Raw genomic sequence first — 9046 nt, forward strand, 5'->3', positions numbered from 1 at the left:
CATGTATTTTTCCTTTTTTCCCTTACAGGTCCTTTGTACACATGCACACACATATGCACACACACACATGCACACACACGCACACACACGCACACACATAATTTTATTTATATATAATTGTGTTTTCCCCTTTTTTTACCTTTCAGGCCCTTTGCATGGATATATATATATATATATCATTCAGTCTAGCATCTTTCAGTACAGCATTTCTATGGGATTCCTGAGTGTGTAAATGAGAGGATCTGTGTTTATGTCTGCTTCTTGTGTCTTTTCGTGGGCTCCTTTACCTCTGGGTTTTGTATTATTCTGGCATGTTACTTTTTATTCTATGATTATTATCACCTAGAAATCCCTTTGTTTTCTAATGAGAAACAGAAAGGGTGGATTGAGATGGGAGGAGAGATCAGGAGGAAATGGGAAGAGGAGCGAGAGGGGGGAAGCTGTAATGAGGATATATTATATAGAAAAAAATCACTTTTCAATAAATTAAAAACAACTTTCTAGGAAAGTTAAGAAAAAGCGTTAAGCAATAACACTTGTCTGCCTACATAGATACAATAATTATATTGGATGGGTTCTGTCTCACCACTGAACTGAAGCATGAATGTTCTAAATTTAGATTTTTAGTCTCATGTGTAAGTCATAGCTGTTACTATTAAACCAGCCACTGAAATAGTTGATTTTCCATGACAATGTAGGTGGAAAAAAAGGAGTATATTTCATTTATTGTTTCATTTTTGTTATATTTAATTATTAAGATGCATTTGTTAAAATCAGATATAATGATGAGAAGGAAGACATTCTGGAGAGCAAGCTAACTTTTCAATATTTTTCTGAGACAAAATTGACACTTCAAGAATGAAGGCAGATTTCATTCGCATAGCCTGTAGTTGATTTTCTGCAAGTCTTTGTAAAGGACTTATTTCGAAGTTAAGGGTGTATAGAGATGCCTAAAACTTCCAGATACCAACTTTCATTTTTCCTGACCTTGTATCTACTCTGAATACAGATGCTGTAGACAGGCAGAGAAGATTGCAGATGACCTTGTCTTCTGCAGTTGTTGTTGTTGATGTTGTTGTTGTTGTTTGTATGATGTCGTGTATGAATAATACAGTGATAGGGATAATATCCAATACATTGTTACTTTGAGTATAGATTCTGCTAAGGGTCCAGCCTTAATTACATGCACTGTTTCTATTCATAATTGATAATCAGTAGAACCGTGGTTACTATGACAACAGACGAGATACAGATGATATTGAGCAAATATTCTACATGAAATAATATTAAAAATAAAAAGTTTAGAAGAAAACATTGATAAGCAATGTAATCGGTCATATTTTAAGCATTGAAGAATTTAGAGATTAGATTTTTATTTCAGTGCTATGGATCACGTTTTAAAAACAATTACCAGTAGATTTGACAATGAGGACTCTAAGGTATAAACGCATAGCTTAATTTTTAACCATCATGCATGAAAACAAAAATGAAAAATATATACATAAAATGTAGGATCTCTAATAATATGTATGTAAAAAATTCACTTTAGATTTATTTACAAAGTATGAGGAAATGTCAAGAGAATGTCATGTTAAATAAACCATGAAAGAAACTAAAACCATTATAAAAGAAGCATCCAGGCTAATAGAATTTCACTTTTCTGGGAAGTAGGCAGTTTTCCATTTCCTACTTCGGCTATCTCTTATCAAATAAACTACAGTCAAAATCATTTGGAAAAAAAGGAAAAACTCCAATACTCATCCTTGTTTAGTAATCTTCAGCTAAACTGAGTAAAACTTCAACAGTACTTATTAATAATCCTTTATAAAATATTTGGATTATAAATTAACATCCATGCCAGCACGAACAACTCATTTAGTTTCAAGAGCATCGGTTCATATAACTCATCATGTAAATGACATAATACGAGCCCATATTACTTTCATTCGACAGATTATAGCCAGACATCATATACTCACCCTAAGGAATCCATCAGGGGCACAATGAACATACTACATCATGACAGAGGATTCTTAGCAAGCTTAAAGGATGGTCTCTCTCTCTCTCTCTCTCTCTCTCTCTCTCTCTCTCTCTCTCTCTCTCTCTCTCTCTCTCTCTCTCTCTCCTTGTACATCACATTGTACTCTTACCATAGAAGCCTTCATGGACAAAGTCAAGGCTACTGACTCCTCCCTCTGGTAACTTGACAGGTGAGCTTTTCTTGTCCACATACTGTATGTTTGTGCATTTCTTACACTGCTTGTTTCCTCCTGCAGCAAGAAACTCATGAGAAACCCACCCCCATTCTTTTCTCTGGCATCACTTGACAATGGGAGGACATAAACCAACCTTCCAGCCTATCGGCAAAGTAGCATCAAAAATGCTAAAACCTATGTCCAATACCTGCTTCAGCTGTTAAGGAGACTTTCCTTCCCTCTTACTAACATCCAGGAAATTGTCAGCTCATTAGACTCATTCTAGTCACACGAGATCAAGTTCTGAATGTTCCGTCCAAGCAAATGAAAAGGAAGGATGGCAATTAACAGAGAAGCAATATGAATTATTACTATATTCAGATAAAATGACGGTGACCAAGAAGCAAGAACAAATTGTTCAGAACTATGTAGAATGTGCACAAAACTGACTACATCAAATATAGAAAACCCAATAAATTTCATACATACTTTAAGTAATCATTTAGAAAAGGTAATAAAAACAATTTAACAAAATCTGTAAACATCTTGGGGTAGAGCTCAATTTAAAATGCAGTTAGTTACACCTAGATATCAATGGAAACCTGATTCCAGATTCCTGAGGAGGGTGAGGCCATGACTGCTCCTATAAAACGATGCAGTATATACATGTAACACATGTTCGTCTCGTGAACTTTAGGCTATAGCTAGACTACTTACAGAATTTAAAACAATGTATAGATTGTGTACGTAGTTGTTATAGTCTACTGCTTAGGAAATAATTTGAAGGAAAAGCAGCCTCTATGTGTTCAACATGTATAGAATTATATTCTTGTAGATAGCCAAGCTACAGTTCAATGAACACATAGATACTATTGAGAGTTTATGTGCGGTACATATATACATGCATTACAAGAAAGCATACTATTGAATTTATGATTATATAATGTCTATATGCAAATTTAGAGGTTACCTAAGATAACCCCACTCAAATACTTATTAAAATATAGAAACATACCATGTGTCATAACTGATGGACTCAGACTCTTCAAACAAAACCAAACAAGAACCCTCTTCATTGATTCTTTATGTGTTTCACATCCTGTACCCCAATTTCACTATCTGCCCTGTCCCCACCTTTTGCCCTTGCAACCTTCCAAAAAAATCTTGACAGAGAATCTGTTGTGTGTCGTGGTATATCCCACATTACAGACTGTTGTCCAAACACTTTTACTTGCAAATGTTCATTTCAATGAGTCATTGGTCCGGTTCAAGGCCACCAGCTCCTTTTACACTATTAATATTAGAACCTCACCTGGTTTGCTCTTGGATTTCCTGTTGCTATACTGTGTCTTAGAGGTCCTGAAGCTATGGATTTGCAGGATCAGACCCCTCGCTTTCTGCAAGAGTTCCTAGATGAGACAGATATTATGGTAGGCCAACTCAAAGTCCTGGATTGGCCTGGCTGTAGTTGAACTGATCAGCCCAACAACTCTACCTCACTCATGCCCTCTGGAGCCGCCTCTAACATACCACTCTCCCCAAATACTGCAGGCTGTGAGGAGTAGGGCCCGCTCTCCTGCCCTTCCCAGGCTAGGGCGCAGGACCAGCTCTTCTCAGTTTACACCTTTGGGTCCTACTCTCCAATGCAACAACTGTGTTCATGAGGGGCAGGCTAGCCAACAGCACCATCACCAGGGACAACTCTACTGTTCTCCCCGTGGGAAGTGCGAGGTTACGCTGCCAAGTGAGTGAGGCAGCAGGCTACAGGTAGGACCAGTTCTCCGACCTGATGCAAGTAGCTAGAGAGTGGTGGGGGTAGGAAGGACCATCTGTCCCATGTTCAGGCCATGCAGAAGCCAGTGAGGGGTGGGGCCAGCTCCGCACAGCCCTTAGACGTCAACACAACCCCAGGCTGCAGCCCAGACCAGGTCTTTGCGGGTAACATGTACCATGGGCATTGATACAGGTACTGGTGCTGCAGGGCCACAGACCCAGACGTGGTCCTTGACCACTGGAGCCAGGACCTTGCCATTGTTGTCTCAGGTGGCAGCCAGGGTGCTCTGGACCAGGCTGTCCCTCACTACCATTGGGTCTCCAGATCTGCCAGTCTCCATTACCCACACAATGTTCTTTCTATCATTTCTCCACCGCTTTCTCACCTCAGTGCTCAGACCTGTGGGTGTCTTCTGCCCCACCCTTGCAGAGTGGTTGTGGGCAGAGATTGTCTCGGGTCTCACTTAGATCCTTAGTGGTTCCTCTCATCCTTTAAAAAAAACCTTGTTAGAAAATATTTCGAGCTAAATAACAAAGTAAGCCAAAGCTATATTTGAAAAGGAAATGTGAAATTTGAAAAAAAAATACTTTCAAGAGAGATTATGATGAAAAACTAATTAAACTACAAGATATACGATAAAAAGTTACTGGCACATAAGCCAATACACACCAATCAAACAAAAGTCAACTGTGCAAAAGAATTTATATATACTAAGCAGACTGTACAGGATTGTAAAGCAGCAATACTACTAAAATTATTTTTTCTCCATTAGAATGGCTACAATGCTCACCCTTCACAGTTAGCTTCCTTGGCTTTGTATTGTCCTGCCTCTCATCTACCTGTTGTCTTCTTAGGATCTCTTTCAGTGTAGTGTGACATTTCAACGACCGGAGCTCATTTGTCATTCATCATCTGATTAGCATTTGGATTCAGTGGTTTAGCCCAACTTTTTTTTTTCTCTCTTTTTTTTTTATTATTATTAACTTGAGTATTTCTTATATACATTTCGAGTGTTATTCCCTTTCCCGGTTTCCGGGCAAACATCCCCCTCCCCCCTCCCCCCTCCCCTTCCTTATGGGTGTTCCCCTCCCAACCCTCCCCCCATTGCCGCCCTCCCCCCATAGACTAGTTCACTGGGGGTTCAGTCTTAGCAGGACCCAGGGCTTCCCCTTCCACTGGTGCTCTTACTAGGATATTCATTGCTACCTATGGGGTCAGAGTCCAGGGTCAGTCCATGTATAGTCTTTAGGTAGTGGCTTAGTCCCTGGAAGCTCTGGTTGCTTGACATTGTTGTACTTTTGGGGTCTCGAGCCCCTTCAAACTCTTCCAGTTCTTTCTCTGATTCCTTCAATAGGGGACCTATTCTCAGTTCAGATGTTTGCTGCTGGCATTCGCCTCTGTATTTGCTGTATTCTGGCTGTGTCTCTCAGGAGAGATCTACATCCGGCTCCTGTCGGTCTGCACTTCTTTGCTTCATCCATCTTGTCTAATTGGGTGGCTGAATATGTATGGGCCACATGTGGGGCAGGCTCTGAATGGGTGTTCCTTCAGTCTCTGTTTTAATCTTTGCCTCTCCCTTCCCTGCCAAGGGTATTCTTTTTCCTCATTTAAAGAAGGAGTGAAGCATTCACATTTTGATCATCCGTCTTGAGTTTCGTTTGTTCTAGGGATCTAGGGTAATTCAAGCATTTGGGCTAATAGCCACTTATCAATGAGTGCATACCATGTATGTCTTTCTGTGATTGGGTTAGCTCACTCAGGATGATATTTTCCAGTTCCAACCATTTGCCTACGAATTTCATAAACTCGTTGTTTTTGATAGCTGAGTAATATTCCATTGTGTAGATGTACCACATTTTCTGTATCCATTCCTCTGTTGAAGGGCATCTGGGTTCTTTCCAGTTTCTGGCTATTATAAATAAGGCTGCGATGAACATCGTGGAGCACGTGTCTCTTTTATATGTTGAGGCATCTTTTGGGTATATGCCCAAGAGAGGTATAGCTGGATCCTCAGGCAGTTCAATGTCCAATTTTCTGAGGAACCTCCAGACTGATTTCCAGAATGGTTTTACCAGTCTGCAATCCCACCAACAATGGAGGAGTGTTCCTCTTTCTCCACATCCTCGCCAGCATCTGCTGTCACCTGAGTTTTTGATCTTAGGCAATCGCACTGGTGTGAGGTGAAATCTCAGGGTTGTTTTGATTTGCATTTCCCTTATGACTAGAGATGTTGAACATTTCTTTAGGTGTTTCTCAGCCATTTGGCATTCCTCAGCTGTGAATTCTTTGTTTAGCTCTGAACCCCATTTTTTAATAGGGTTATTTGTTTCCCTGCGGTCTAACTTCTTGAGTTCTTTGTATATTTTGGATATAAGGCCTCTATCTGTTGTAGGATTGGTAAAGATCTTTTCCCAATCTGTTGGTTGCCGTTTTGTCCTAACCACAGTGTCCTTTGCCTTACAGAAGCTTTGCAGTTTTATGAGATCCCATTTGTCGATTCTTGATCTTAGAGCATAAGCCATTGGTGTTTTGTTCAGAAAATTTTTTCCAGTGCCCATGTGTTCCAGATGCTTCCCTAGTTTTTCTTCTATTAGTTTGAGTGTGTCTGGTTTGATGTGGAGGTCCTTGATCCACTTGGACTTAATCTTTGTACAGGGTGATAAGCATGGATCGATCTGCATTCTTCTACATGTTGCCCTCCAGTTGAACCAGCACCATTTGCTGAAAATGCTATCTTTTTTCCATTGGATGGTTTTGGCTCCTTTGTCAAAAATCAAGTGACCATAGGTGTGTGGGTTCATTTCTGGGTCTTCAATTCTATTCCATTGGTCTATCTGTCTGTCTCTGTACCAATACCATGCAGTTTTTATCACTATTGCTCTGTAATACTGCTTGAGTTCAGGGATAGTGATTCCCCCTGAAGTCCTTTTATTGTTGAGGATAGCTTTAGCTATCCTGGGTTTTTTGTTATTCCAGATGAATTTGCAAATTGTTCTGTCTAACTCTTTGAAGAATTGGATTGGTATTTTGATGGGGATTGCATTGAATCTGTAGATTGCTTTTGGTAAAATGGCCATTTTTACTATATTAATCCTGCCAATCCATGAGCATGGGAGATCTTTCCATCTTCTGAGGTCTTCTTCAATTTCTTTCCTCAGTGTCTTGAAGTTCTTATTGTACAGATCTTTTACTTGCTTGGTTAAAGTCACACCGAGGTACTTTATATTATTTGGGTCTATTATGAAGGGTGTCGTTTCCCTAATTTCTTTCTCGGCTTGTTTCTCTTTTGTATAGAGGAAGGCAACTGATTTATTTGAGTTAATTTTATACCCAGCCACTTTGCTGAAGTTGTTTATCAGCTTTAGTAGTTCTCTGGTGGGACTTTTGGGATCACTTAAATATACTATCATGTCATCTGCAAATAGTGATATTTTGACCTCTTCTTTTCCGATCTGTATCCCTTTGATCTCCTTTTGTTGTCTGATTGCTCTGGCTAGAACTTCAAGAACTATATTGAATAAGTAGGGAGAGAGTGGGCAGCCTTGTCTAGTCCCTGATTTTAGTGGGATTGCTTCAAGTTTCTCTCCATTTAGTTTAATGTTAGCAACTGGTTTGATGTATATGGCTTTTACTATGTTTAGGTATGGGCCTTGAATTCCTATTCTTTCCAGGACTTTTATCATGAAGGGGTGTTGAATTTTGTCAAATGCTTTCTCAGCATCTAATGAAATGATCATGTGGTTCTGTTCTTTCAGTTTGTTTATATAATGGATCACGTTGATGGTTTTCCGTATATTAAACCATCCCTGCATGCCTGGGATGAAGCCTACTTGATCATGGTGGATGATTGTTTTGATGTGCTCTTGAATTCGGTTTGCCAGAATTTTATTGAGTATTTTTGCGTCGATATTCATAAGGGAAATTGGTCTGAAGTTCTCTTTCTTTGTTGTGTCTTTGTGTGGTTTAGGTATAAGAGTAATTGTGGCTTCGTAGAAGGAATTCGGTAGGGCTCCATCTGTTTCAATTTTGTGGAATAGTTTGGATAATATTGGTATGAGGTCTTCTATGAAGGTTTGATAGAATTCTGCACTAAACCCGTCTGGACCTGGGCTCTTTTTGGTTGGGAGACCTTTAATGACTGCTTCTATTTCCTTAGGAGTTATGGGGTTGTTTAACTGGTTTATCTGTTCCTGATTTAACTTCGATACCTGGTATCTGTCTAGGAAATTGTCCATTTCCTGAAGATTTTCAAATTTTGTTGAATATAGGTTTTTATAGTAAGATCTGATGATTTTTTGAATTTCCTCTGAATCTGTAGTTATGTATCCCTTTTCATTTCTGATTTTGTTAATTTGGACGCACTCTCTGTGTCCTCTCGTTAGTCTGGCTAAGGGTTTATCTATCTTGTTGATTTTCTCAAAGAACCAACTTTTGGTTCTGTTGATTCTTTCTATGGTCCTTTTTGTTTCTACTTGGTTGATTTCAGCTCTGAGTTTGATTATTTCCTGCCTTCTACTCCTCCTGGGTGTATTTGCTTCTTTTTGTTCTAGAGCTTTTAGGTGTGCTGTCAAGCTGCTGACATATGCTCTTTCCTGTTTCTTTCTGCAGGCACTCAGCGCTATGAGTTTTCCTCTTAGCACAGCTTTCATTGTGTCCCATAAGTTTGAGTATGTTGTATCTTCATTTTCATTAAATTCTAAAAAGTTTTTAATTTCTTTCTTTATTTCTTCCTTGACCAGGTTATCATTGAGTAGAGCATTGTTCAATTTCCACGTATATGTGGGCATTCTTCCCTTATTGTTATTGAAGACCAGTTTTAGGCCGTGGTGGTCCGATAGCACGCATGGGATTATTTCTATCTTTCTGTACCTGTTGAGGCCCGTTTTTTGACCAATTATATGGTCAATTTTGGAGAAAGTACCATGAGGAGCTGAGAAGAAGGTATATCCTTTTGCTTTAGGATAGAATGTTCTATAAATATCCGTTAAGTCCATTTGGCTCATGACTTCTCTTAGTCTGTCTACATCACTGTTTAATTTCTGTTTCCATGATCTGTCCATTGATGAGAGTGGGGTGT

Source organism: Rattus norvegicus, chromosome 2, assembly GCF_036323735.1.
Source record: "Rattus norvegicus strain BN/NHsdMcwi chromosome 2, GRCr8, whole genome shotgun sequence".
NCBI classification, from domain to species: Eukaryota; Metazoa; Chordata; class Mammalia; order Rodentia; family Muridae; genus Rattus; species Rattus norvegicus.